Below are 13,636 nucleotides of genomic sequence, written 5' to 3'. Positions count from 1 at the left end.
GGCACAGAGGGGACTGGGCTGGGCACAGCAGGGATATGGACTGAGGTGTCTCCCAGGGTCTCTCCAAAGGCCACGGCAGGGCCCCTCGCAGGGCTGCCCGCAGGTGACAGTGGCCATGGTGAGGTGTGAGGCAGCAGCTCCACACCTCCCTTAGCTCCCGGGATGGGTCCTGGATCAACACCTCCTCAGCTCCTCCTCCTCCTCGTCCCTCTCCTCTCCAGCGAACCCCCGGCCAGGATCACCCCACGGAGCAGGTCAGGGGAGGCTGAGCTGCAGGCAGGGTGCGGGGGCTGCTCAGACTCGCTGAGTACCATTCCCCAGAAGCAGCTCCTCCAAGGAAGCGATTCCTGGTGATGGGGAAGAGATTCCCGGCGATGGGAAGCTATTCCCGGCGATGGGAGGCGATTCCCGGCGATGGGAGGCGATTCCCGGCGATGGGAGGTGATTCCCGGCGATGGGATGCGATTGTTGGCGATGGGATGCGATTGTTGGCGATGGGATGCGATTGTCGGCGATGGGATGCGATTGTCGGCGATGAGAAGCCGCTGAGCGGGCAGGGCAGGGCAGGGATGGGCAGGGCAGGGCAGGGCAGGGCAGGGCAGGGCAGGGCGCAGGTCGTGCCGCTGTGACTCAGCCCTGGCGCTGATCCTGCTGATTTTCCACCCCGGCAGCCCAGAGGGGCAATTTCTCCTGATGTGCAGGAAGGGCAGGAGCAGGCAGTCCCATGGCAGGGATGAAATCCAGTCTGGCTCCTGTGCAGTGTTGGAGCCCTGGGCACTGAGGATTCCAGAATTTCTGTGCTGCCAGGCACTGACCCCCAAGCAAACACTGCATTGACCTGAGGCCGTGGAGAAGGCTCCCAGAATTGAGTGACAGCACTGGGATTGTGGGTGTGGAGTTTGAATAGAAGTGTGTGATATCACACAGTGGAAAACTTGGAGTTTAAGGGTTTAGAATATAGTAATATATATAAAACAAGATGGAGGATTTAGGGTGTAGGCTAAGTCTTTCTTTTTCATCTTCCCCTTCACGGGTCTGGGTGGTGTATTGTAATTGGGTGGAAAAGTCTGCATTACAGACCCTGGGTATTTGGTTATCAGGTTAAAAGTAAAAATAATTTAGGTGTTGTCTCATAATTGGACAATTTGTGCTTAAAAGACCTTGGAAAGAGTTAGAGACACAGCCATTTTTCACCTTGTCAGCTAGAACTCACAATTTGTGAGACTGTACTGTAGACAAGAATTAATAAACAACCAAGTCCGAACACAAAAACTGAATCTCCCAAGCATTAATCCTGGCTCTAACAGAAGAAAAGAAGATAAAAAACCCACAGTGCACCCTTTCCACCCCACCACTGCTCAGAGCCCTCTGCATCCTCCATCCCCACGGGCACTGAGGCTGCCGGAGCCACCAGCCCTTCTCCTGCTGGAGCAGGGTGGGAGGTGACCCACGGTGTAAAACACACAGGATCACAGGATCACAGGTTGGAAAAGTCTTCCAACACCATCGAGTCCAAGCTGTGCCTGATGCCCAAGCCCAGAGCACTGAGTGCCATGTCCAGGTGTTTCTTGGACACCTCCAGGACCCCACCGCCTCCCTGAGGAGCCCCTCCCCATGCTTGACCACTCTCTCTGTGAAGCAATTCTCCCTGAGAAGAATCACACACATTTCCACAGTGGATATTTGCCTTCAAGGGCTTTCAGGCTTCCACATTTTACCTGCCTTCCCCACAGTTATTCCCAGGAAATACAACTTCTGCAAGCAGCAGAGGCCAGATAAAATCTGGCATAAAGCAACAAGGCCACGAGCAGCCTCTGGAGCTGCCTCACACCCGCTCACCCTGTGGCTGCTGGTGAGCAGAAGAGCTCTGCGCCACAGCTCAGCAGCTTGAAAATGTTGAAGGGACTTCTTCAGTGCTGAGAAAGGAAAAGCTGATGGCTGGGAGCAGCCAGAGATCCCTGGAGGTGTCAGCTGTCCCTGTGGCACTGCTGGTGTCCGTGGCATGGGAGGCGGGGGTGCTGGGTGGAAGCTGGAGGAAGTTCAGGTGTGCTCCAGGTCTGCCTCCCACCAAGCTGCACAACATGTGAGTGTGAGAGAGGGAAAGACTTCTGGCTGAAGCCACTCTTTTCAACACCACACCTGGGATATCACATGGGTTCGCCCAGAAAGGCAGAGCCGAGGCTCTGGAGGCTGATTTGGCATCAAGCAAATTGATGTTACATTCAAAAATGGCATCGAGCTGGGGTTATGGAGGGCTCAAACAGCAGAAGTTTGGGGTGAGTAATTGCACAAGGTCATTGCTACTCACTTAAACCCAAATGTTACAAATCCAGGAAATTCGGATCTGAGGTTAAGCATCAGGGAATTCCAGGCATGTCAGGAATGCAGAGATCAGGCACAAAACACCTGTGATAGAACCAGGGAGGGGAGAAATGAAGCAGGTCTGTAAGAGTGGGTTCCATCTAATCCAGCCACAGTGGGTGGATCCCTCTGTCACTGTGGAGCAGGGACAGCACCTCCAGCGAAGCCCAGGAAAAGGAGGGAATGGAATTTGGAATTAAATCTATTTCCTCCCAGCTCCTGGGCCAGGTTGTGTGTGGTCCAGCCTGCCTGCACACATTCCACCCCCGCCACATCCAGCCTTTGGTTATTCCTGAACAGCAGTGAGGATGTTTCAGACAACCAGAGACTTGAGGGACTGAAAAAGAGAAAAAAAAATATTTTTGTGCCAGTGAAGAGAAGGCTGAAAATGTGAACAGCCAGTGTGAGCTGGCGGAGAGCTGGGGATGGGTGCTGTGGGCCCTGGGGTGCTGCAGTGTCAAAGGGAGAACCCTGCTGGGACCAGGACCCTTTCCCATGGGATTTCCAGCCAGAGATGTGCCCAGCTGGGGGACAAATGTCTCTGTGGCAGGGACACAGCAGCACAGGGGACTGGCCCAGTAAAAGCCATGCTGGGGACACTGGGGAAGCTGCTGGGGCTGGCTGGGAGCAGGAGCTGGCAGCCCCAGGGACGGTGCAGGGCTTTTCCTGGATTTGTAACATTTGGGTTTAAGTGAGTAGCAATGACCTTATGCAATTACTCACCCCAAACTTCTGCTGTTTGAGCCCTCCATAACCCCAGCTCGATGCCATTTTTGAATGTAACTTATCATGATGCCAAATCAGCCTCCAGAGCCTCGGCTCTGCCTTTCTGGGCGAACCCATGTGATATCCCAGGTGTGGTGTTGAAAAGAGTGGCTTCAGCCAGGCTCCTGCCAGCACCAGGGACATGGGACAAGCCCCACGAGGGCTGTGAGTGCATGGGAAGCAAGAGGCTGTGATGGATTTGGGATGAGGGCCAGGAGAGATCACTCAGCAAATACCATCACAGGCAAAAAGGCTCGAATTAGAGATATTAACTGAATTTCTTGTGAACAAAATCAGAGCAGGAAAATGAGGAGTAAAATAAAACCTTAGAAACATTTCCCTAAACCACACCCTCCCCAGCCAGCACATCTGTCCTTTGGGACAGCAGATCCCAGCAGCTGGGGATGTGCAGGGAAGGGGCTCAGGGACAGACAGCTCAGCAGGGACAGACAGACACCTACCAGGGACAGACAGACACCTCAGCAGGGACAGACAGACATCTACCAGGGACAGACAGACACCTACCAGGGACAGACAGACACCTACCAGGGACAGACAGACACCTCAGCAGGGGCAGACAGCTCAGCAGGGACAGACACACACCTCGGCAGGGACAGACACACACCTCGGCAGGGACAGACAGACATCTGGCCACCCCAGCGGTCCCCACTGTGCGCATTCAGCCGTGCGAGTGGAGCCCCGGGGCAGGGCCGGGATGCCGATGGATCCCAGGGGCAGGGCCGGGATGCCGATGGATCCCGGGGCAGGGCTGGGATGCCGATGGATCCCGGGGCAGGGCTGGGATGCCGATGGATCCCGGGGCAGGGCTGGGATGCCGATGGATCCCGGGGCAGGGCTGGGATGCCGATGGATCCCCGGGGACAGTGCTCGCTGATGGAGGAGCTTTAACCCCTCCGCAGCCGCGGCCCCGCGGGTGGGTGAGGCCAGCAGGGTCGAGTTTGTAAAACAAACAAAAACACAAAAAAACCCCTCAAACGAAACCAAACAAACACGAAAACCCACCAAAACCCCAAGCAAACAAACAAAGCCACAAGAAAACCAACCAAACAACAATAACAACAACAAAAACTGACCACATTTGAATTTTGGAGGATTTGAAATCTTGACCCCTACAAGACGCCTTCAAGTAAGAGCATTTTTACATATGAGAAATAAATAAATTGCATTGTGCCTCTCAGGCTTTGAAGGGACTTTTGGCCCTGAGAGAGCCCATCAGCCTTTCCCTGATCAGGGATCTGCTGCCGAGGGCTGTGATCTAACCCGGAGCGGGGTTGTCTCCCAGACATCCTGCAATATCTTCACTCCTGTCAAGCTCTGCCTCCAGCGCGGCTCTGGCCAGGAGCCAGGGCCTCTTTAAACGTTACCAGAAGGGCTGGCAGGAATTCAGCCCTAACTCATTGCAGGTCCTGCAGTCGTTCAGCTGGGGGTGAAGACTGGCCTCTTTTGGGACCCTGACAGGGAATTTAAATTGAAATGGGAGGATGGAGGGGAAAGAGCCCTATGGAAAAATGAAATCCCTGACAAGGATGTGTGTATGAAACCCCCCACTGGCTGCATGTCCTGCTGTGAGTCATGAGCTCTGTTCCCTGCAGCATGGGCTGCCATCCTTTAAAATGCTTAGGAATTGCCTGGATGTGGCACAGTTACCCCTTTACACACCCTAAAATAGTGGGCTTGCACCCCACCTGGGCCCCCAGGCCCCCAGAGCTGAGAGTGGACTCTGGGTGCAGTGGCCCAGAGGCTTTTGTCAGTGGTTCCTCATTGCTTTGCTGCAGGGCTGGAATGAAGGGATTCCTTCACCTCCAAGCTCTGCTGGTTCCTCCTGTGCTGTTTCATCTCCTTTGGTGTTTTTTGTGCCATGCAAACCCATCATTGCTCAGCACTCTTCAAACGCAGCCCCTGTGTGACCACTCCCCCTCTCTGCTGATTTCCACATGATTTAACATTGAAAAATCCCTTGACTCTCTGCCCTTCAGGCACAGCAGCACCTGCAGAGGCTGCTTCAGTAGAAAACAGCACAGAAAAAGGGCATTTATTCTTTCTGGAATCAAGTTTAGCTTCCACCCTGCTGGTGATTGAATAACAGCACACATAAAATGACAACTAAGAAATAATTAATAAATAAACCATGACAAAAAGCTGAGCAACCAGGGACATTCATTTCAGGCTCTTTAAACCCCGGGGTGTAAATGCACGCAGAGGAAGGGAGTCTGTTAAAAATGCAGCACCAGGATTCTTTAGCAGAGGTGGGGGAAGTCACAGTGGCTCCATCTGCACATGACCTTAAATTCCTGTGCCAGACAGGCTCATCAAACTGGTGCCACTGGGCTGTGTGGGCTCTCTCCCCTGGGGCTCTGGATGGGTTAAAGGGAGGTGGCAGCAGCCTCTCCTGTGCTGATACACAAATCACCAGGAACAGCACCCGAACCCACCAGGGATCAACCCTGAGGAGCAGCAGACCTTCCTCCAGTGCCTTCCAGCCAAGGTTAACTTCCAGGATAATTAATATCCTGTTTGTTTGTTTTACAAACAGCCCTTTCAGAGGCTCAGACCAATCTCATCCATCTTAAGCAGGTGAGGAAAGGCACGAGTCCAATTAAAAACGAAATCATTGAATCATTTGCAAATCACCTTTGTCTTCTTCATCCTAAAGCTCTGCTGAGCATGGCCCCTATGGTGCTCAGCTCTCCTCTGTCTGGGAGCAATCATTGAGGAGCACGTGAGCTTCTCCATCCCACTGGCACAGGCTGTGCCCATGCCAAGGTGGGATTTGGGAATGCTGCCTGCATGTGAGTCATGGGAATGGGGAGATGTTCACAGGAACAGGCCCATGAAAATGTTCCCAGAGGAACTGGGAAATGACTATGGGGATCAGGTTCTGCTGATGGGAGGGGTGGGATGCCCGTGTTGGCAGCACCCTGATTCCCAGGTGCTCTGCCCTTTCAGCCCTGATGTCACACTGTACAGGAACTGTACTCTGCATTTCTGGCACCCACTTCTGTGCTACCCAGGAGTTCCAGGCTCTGGGCTGTGGCTCTCTCCCACTCCTCCCATCTGCATTTTCCACCAACAGAGCTCAATCCAGTGCCATTTGCAGGGTGGGAACAAGCACTGACATATTTTAGGGGTCACCCCATGGCTGAGCTGTCCCTGCTGGGATTGGTGAGGGAGTTCCCTGCTCCAGCCCTTTGCCAGTGCTGGATTGCTCTCTGTGTGAAGGGGAGACTGAAACTTTCCCCAGCCAGCCCAGGCAGCTGCTGCAGGTCCCCTTCTGGCAGCTGGGGACACTTCACCCCATCAGCAAAGGCATTTGAAGCTCACCCAGGTGAGTTCCTGTGTCACCTGCGCAGGGTGACCCTGCCTTGGCGGGGAGGTGGATTAGATGATCTCCAAAGGTGCCCTTCTAACCCTGATGAGGCTGTGATCCTTTGAGGGCCGTGCCTTGGGGATGAGGTAAACCTGCAGAGCACATCTGCAGCGTCTGGAGGGGGCCAGACACTGCCAGCAGGATCCCAGCGCCCAGGCCACAGAGGGGGCACGCCCTGAGCCTGACAGGGATGTGCAAGGTGCTTTTCCCTTTGGCACAGGGAAGGCCCTGTGGGGCTGGGCTCTGCAGGATGTGCTGTGTGGGCTGTGCCAGGGGTTAACTGCTGCTCACCCTGCTCATCCTCATGGCCCCAGGGCGCTTATATGCTGGGATCGATCCCCCAGCCCGGGGAAGGGGTTGGCATATGAATTACACACTCACCCACCAGCTGATAGCTGAGTATTGGCTGCTTAATTAACCCAGCAGAGTTCAGTCAATCATTAAATTGGATTGAATGAGATTGAATGAGACCGTGGCTGTGGGCTGCTATCCCAGGGCGAGCCTGGCTGCCAAGGGAATCCCTGCTCCCCCCGAGGGATGGGAGCAGAACACGGCCTGCAGGGACATTCCCCAGCCAGAATTCATCTTCCAGCTTTTATCTTTTGGACTCAGCTGCTGGGTTTCTAGGGGAGAGGGTTTCTCCAGCTGGCATTAACCAGTCTGGAGCTGGTGTCCACCAGGCCAGACCCTCCTGCTTTTAAGGCAAAGAGGAATAACCACAGAGGAGACTTGTGAAGATCCGTGGGCTCCTTCAGAACATGGTAAAACCAACTGTGTGTAATAAGTTGATAACAGGAGACCACCCTGCTCCCTCTCAGCACACTTTCTCACCCCCCTGCACAGAGGTGATCTGGACCAGAACAGAGATCCCTCACGCCTCTGAGACCATGACACCATGGATGGAGAGTGTGAGTCGCAGCAAAAGGCACATCCTAAAGCCACTGCGCCTGTCACAGCCTCTGCAGGACACAGGAGGGTGACAGCAGCTGGCACATGCTCCTCTGCCTCCTCTGAGCTGTCCTGAGCTGGGAGTGACTGGGAGGTCCAGCCTGGATTGTATCTCCTGCTCCACAGCAGAAGCTGCGTTTTGCATCCTGGGAGGGTGAACATCTCCAGGTGAGGGTTGACCTCAAGGCCAACCTTGCAGGGCAGTAAAGTCCCGAGGAGCCCCAGAGCAGTGTCTGAGCAGTGGTGCTGGAGCTGGAGCAGGGGTGTCCCTGAGCTCTCACACAGGCTGGTGCCCTGTGTGCTGGCCGTGCTCCCGCTGGCCCGGGGGGCACCCTGAGCTCTGCACAGCCCAGCCAGGAGCTGTGGTGCCAGGCTGCAGCTATAAAAAGCCCCGCAATTGCCTTCCAAGCTGGTGATTCAATAACAAAATGCAAAAGTAATATTAAAGCTGCCTGCTGTGCCAACTGCTGGCTGTCTGCAGCAATAAAAATGCCGTAAATCAGCTCCAATTAAAGACTGCAGAGTCTAGCAGGAGGCTCCAAGTAGAGCTGGGAAAACCCCCGGTGCACTGGAATTGCCTGGGCAGACCCTGCACGCCGTCACTTGCCACTTGCTGGGCACTGGAGCTGGTCAGAGGTGCAGGGCTGGAGCCTGGCTGGGCAAACACACACTTGTGAAGTGTGAGAGGGTTGGACAGGGTTAGGGGAGCTGGCATTGCCTGTGCCCATGTCCAAACACGAGGCAGGGCCTGGGAATGCTTCTCTGTGGTTTTTTAGGCAGACACAAGCTCTTGTGGTCAGGTCTCAAGGAGCTGAAGTCGCTGCTGGCCCTGGGCACTGGTGGCAGTGTGGTGGGACCTCCTGGTGCTCTGGACAATGTCTGTGCCTTCCTCAGGCGGGCTCTGAGGGACTCACACCTTCTCACAAGGCAGGGAGACATCCTAAATGTATTATTTGTCTTTAAAAATGGGGCCCAGGCTCCTGAGGTACCCCAGCAGCTATCAGATCTCTGCTCCTGCTGGAAGGTTCTCCTCTGGGGTCTGTTGGATGCTGTCCTCACTCAGTTCTTGAGTGTTTGCTCCTCAGAGGAGGCTCTGAAGGGCTTTTCTCCTTTTTGGCACATTTGGGAGAGGCTCTGATGGCAGGTGGGAGTGGAGCTGGGGTGTGCAGGGAGAGGCTTAGTTGGCAGTGAGGTCCCATCCTGTTCCACCCGAGGGCTGGGGGACACCTGGGCCAGCCTTGGTCCCAGTGTCCCCTCAGTGCTCAGCATGCCACCCCCTGGCACAGCCTGGCCCCCCTGCAGAACAGCCTGCTCTCCTTGCAGCCAGGGCATGGCCAGGGCTCCCACCACGGGCACTGATGGGAATTTTCCACACTGTTTCTTCTTTATTGATCCCTCATTTGGGTAAAAAAGGGGTGGGCTCATGAAGTCTTCTCCACAAAGGAGTGATTGGTCTTGAACGGAGGTTCTGTCTCAAGAGGAAGGATTTGGCCCCTTCAGCCAAGGGCCACTGCAGGGTGGTGAGAAACCCTGGGCTGTGCAGGGGGCTCATGTGTTTTGGCACCACTTCTGTATTTTTATGTAAGAAATGGCAGATAATCCTGTTGGGAGTGCCTGAGTATAAACAGGGCATTTGTTTCCCCATTTTATGGGGCATTTAGTTGCCCTAGCAGTGTGGGCAGAGGAACAGGGGGTAAATGGGGTTTTCCAGCCAGGGTGGTGGATGCTGGACCAGGACTAAGCCCTGTCTGTGGGAAATGAAGATGGGCCACGAGAAATCAGTCTACAAACAAACCCCACAGCCAAAATGTGAGGAGGGGAATCTTTCCCATGGGGAGAGCTCTGCAGGACAGGCTCATGCTGCTGGCATTCACACACCTAATCCTGCAGTTGTGCTGAGCAAAGGCCAGCTCTGGACAAGGCCTGGGAAATGTGCCCCTTGCAAGTGGATCCATGGGAAACTTCCACCATTTTCTTTATTTAAGTCTTCAAAATCCTAGCTAGGTTGAACTAGATGATCTTGTGATGTTCATTCCAGCTTGATTTACCCTCTGATTCTAAGATGCCCAATAAAACTTTCTTCTGGCCTTTCTACTATATAATAAGTAAATAATTTAAAAAATCCTTTTAAAAATCCCTTAAAAACAATATTGCAAGTGATGAGCTTCAGCAGTGCAAGCTGGTGTAACTGGGATGAGAACCGAAAGCCCTCAGTCAGACATAGGTACCATGGCAGCTTCCCAAACCTGCCACACGTGGTTTTCCCAGGGCATTTCCGATCCCAGGGGATGGTGAGCAGGGTAGGGGGGGCAAGATCTGGCAGACAAACCTTCCCAGAGAAGGGAGGTTCAGATTTCTGGATGGGTTTAAGCTCATTTGAGAATGAGCCTTCCTGTTCCTTGAGGGAAGAGCCCTGCATGCCAAACCCTTGTGCTGAGAGTGGAAGGCATGGTTGTGAAAATCCTGCTCTGCCTTCCCAGTTTCTGCTCCTTCCCAGCATGATGGGTGGAGAGAAGGAGGACAGAAAGCAAGGAGCAGCTGAGCACAGGTGCCCCCTGCACACCCAGGCCTTGCTGCAGCACCATCCCGGCTGGATCTCAGCCCTGCCCTCTGCTCCAGCCCTTGGGGATGCTCCATGGAGTGCCTTGGCTGCCAGCAGCTGTGAGGAGAGCTGTGCAGGCTGGGAGGTGTGCTGGGAGCGAAGGCAAAGCCATCCCTCTGCAGCTCAGGCCTCGCCTCACTCCCAGCAGAGGTGGCTATTTCTGCTGCTGTGACATCAGGGTCACTGCGGCCCAGCCAGCCAGCCCTTGTGCAATCCCCTTTGGAGAGGAAGGAGCACACTTTCCATTCCTGATTTAGCGAACTTTTAAAACTCTCCAGGACTGAAATTTATGCTGGGTGAGACAATGGAGCTCGTGTTTGGTGCCGATCCCTCCTGTTTGGGAACGTTTCCTATTGACACATGAGATGAAATAACTGCTGTGGCCCCGGAGGACAGTCTGCTGCAAGAAATAAATGTAACCTCATCTTACTGCCATTTAGGACAGCTCAGAAAGCTTTGAAACTCCAGCATCAAGCATGAGGCTTGAATTTCCCATTCCTTTCAAGCTTCTCACATAGAAATGTTTATTATAAAGTAATTTTCTCGTGGAATAATTTCTCTTTTATCCCTACATCTCTCTGTTTTGATCCCGCACAACAAAGTAGGCAGTTTGTTCACGAGCAATTCTGCCTTTTCCTCCACCTTCCTTCGAAGGAGTCACAGCCTCAAACGTGACCTCACCTCTGGCATGGCAAATGGGCACAGTGATATCTCTTCCCTGTGGCAGGGAGGTGCTGTGGCCACCCAAAGCCACAGCAGGTCAGGACTGGAACTGGGAAATGAATTCACTTGGATTTTATTTAGGTGTCCCCTTGCCACCACTAAGCACAAACCTTGTTCCTTGCATATGCAACACCTGCATTTAAATATTGGATCTAAATCCTGGCTCAGAATTGTTCAGGGCTTGAAGTTACAGGGGAAAAATCTGACCCAGAAAGAGGCCAAGATATTCTGGTCTCTACGGGCTCCTGTAACTCTTGGAGATACATCTAGAAGCTCCCACAGACAGATGGGGAGGACACCAGCCTCTGCAGGAAGCAGAAGTGCCAAATAGTCAAGGAATGAGGGGGTTTTGGCTCATTTGTGGACGCTGCAAGGACATGGGACAGAAGAAGCTGCTGTGGGGAGTCAGGGGCATCTTCCCTTGCAGAAGTTTATCCTGCTTGGTGCTGTCCCAGGCAGCCTGGGGAGGCAGGGGAATATCCCCTAGTATGGAAAGGAGCCTCACAGGACAAGCCACTAGTAGCAAGAACCTCTAAACTAGAAACAAATGGAGCAATTTTCACTTAAATTCTCTGTGTAGTTTTAAATATATTAAGTGCTGCTTCAGGCTTCAGTGGTCCTTATTTACCTTCCTGGTCCCAGCTCTGGAAACACCCATGGAACAGGCTTTGCCTTGAGCATGTCCTGGTAGCCAAGGTATGAAGAGACTTCTGTGTAAAGGCACAGGGGCAATTTTAAGATTAGTGACCAGCTGAATTTCTGTTTAAATAAAACTCCTATATGGAAGATATTTCTCTCTGCTTTCTCCAGCCTCTGCTCTTTCCAGTCTCATGGGTTAGACAGAAATATTATCTTTCCCTCTATGGGTTAAAGACATTGAGTGGATTTGGAGAATTCCTTCCTAACAGAAGCTTGGATAAAAATAATGGTGTGATAAAAATAATAACCCAGTGCTGTACCCAGTCACGCTCCACATGGCATCTACAGGATCCGCAAAGATTTTCCATGGAAATAATTTCCTAGAAGAAACTAAACTCCTCAAAGAGCTTGTGCCTAGATTAATGTTTTCTGGGTGGTGTTTCTATTTCTCTTTTAAACGATGCTGAATGTGTAAAAATGGAAGTTTTCTGGAAGCAGGGAGATGTGGAGGTGCTGCCCTGGGGTGTGAGGGTGTCGAGGTTTGGATTCTGCACCATCTCCAGGCCTTGTCTGCTTTGAGGGGTGACCACACCTGGAGACGATGCTGCTCCTGGTGCTGCTCCTTGTGCCCGTGATCTTTCCAAAGGGAGCAAAACATGTATCAGGCTTCTCCATTGGAAAGTTCTGGCGCTGCCAGGGAGCTGCTATTGCTCTGTGAACACTGGCTGAGCGTCTCATCTCATGGAGATCTGACAGCTGAGCAAGGAAAAAGTGTAAATCTTGGGACGTGCCTGTATTTAGGCAAGCCCAAATCCACGTGTGGTTGCCTCACTCCGCTGCCTCGGGCTGCCCGGGGCAGTGGCCATCGAGCCAGGCTGCCCAGGAGTGGCACAGTCCTTGCACAGCGAAATGCAGGGGAGGAACCAGTTGAGCCTTTTGCCTTTCATCTGCCTGCGAGTCAACACCCTGATTTTTCGGAGAAACAGGACGTGCAAGACCTCCCACTGCAATGGTAATTACGAGGGAGACTTTGAGAGAAAGGCGAGCACCGGGAGCTGCGCAGGAACAGATCTGAGTGCAGCGATGGGCTGGGGTGAGCTGCCAGCGCCATGCCAGCCGCCTGGCACCCCACGGCCTGGCTGACTGCCTCCTTTCCAACCCTGCAACCCGTCCAAAAATGCTGAGTTGGATTGTGTGGTGTGATGGCAGGTGTGATCCGAAACACTTCCCTTGGAGATCATGGAAAGTCCTGCTTCCTAAGCACACGGAGAACGGGAGACATCCCTGCTCCTGTCCCCGGCCCGGCCCAGGATTCCTCAAATTCCAGCTCTGCCCCTGGACAGGTCTGATGCTCCCTCCGGCCACACGTCCCAGCTCCTCACCCCGCTCGCAGTCAGGAGGACCCGACACAAATTCCTCTCACCAAAATGGCTTTGATTCCCGAGCCGGGAAGGCAGGAGCTGCAGCAAGCCTGGAGCTCGGGGCTGGCACAGGGCCGGGGGCAGCCGTGCTCCGGGCACAGGCTTGTGCCCACCCTGCCGGGCTGGGGCACCACGTGCGGTCCCCGGGAGCCTCGGGCAGGGACGAAACACGGGAAAGGCTCTGGAAAGGCCGGGAAAGGCCACGGTGCCGGGAAGCTCTCCGTGATGAACCCCGGAGCGTGGGGTCCAGCAGCCCCCCGAGGCATCCCCAACGCCCCCCGGCAGCACTTCTAGAGCGCAGCGAGCCCACGGGGTCCTCAGAGGCCCCGCAAACGCCTCTCTTGCCCGCGCTGCAGCTCCCGCATCCCCGGCTGATCCACGGACAGCGCTGCCCGGCGGACGAGGGCTCCGAAACCTCGGCGTGATGGCCAAGGAGGGGAAAACAGGAGCTGGGCCGGGCGGGCCGCGGCAGCGGGGCCCAGGGGCAGCAGAGGCGGTGCGGGGACACTCGGCCGGGACACCGCGTGTCTGCGACCGCCCGGGGAGTGACCCGGGGGCGGGCACCGAGGGCTGCGGCCGGGTGCGCGGGACGGGCCGCGTGAGAACAGAGCCCGGGCTCTGCACAGCCCGGCTCCCATCCCGCTCGCATTCCCGTTGGCGGTGCCGGGGATAGGGACGGGGATGGGCCGCGGGGCCGCGCGGGCGGGTGCGGGGGAGGCGCGCGCCCGCCGCTCGCTGCAGCACTGGGGACGCGCCCCCGCCGGCCGTGCTGCAGCGGGGGGTGGGGTC

Source organism: Prinia subflava, chromosome 12 (genome assembly GCF_021018805.1).
Source record: "Prinia subflava isolate CZ2003 ecotype Zambia chromosome 12, Cam_Psub_1.2, whole genome shotgun sequence".
Lineage (NCBI taxonomy): Eukaryota > Metazoa > Chordata > Aves > Passeriformes > Cisticolidae > Prinia > Prinia subflava.
The sequence above is the reverse complement of the archived record's forward strand: the minus strand, read 5'-3'. Positions refer to the sequence as shown.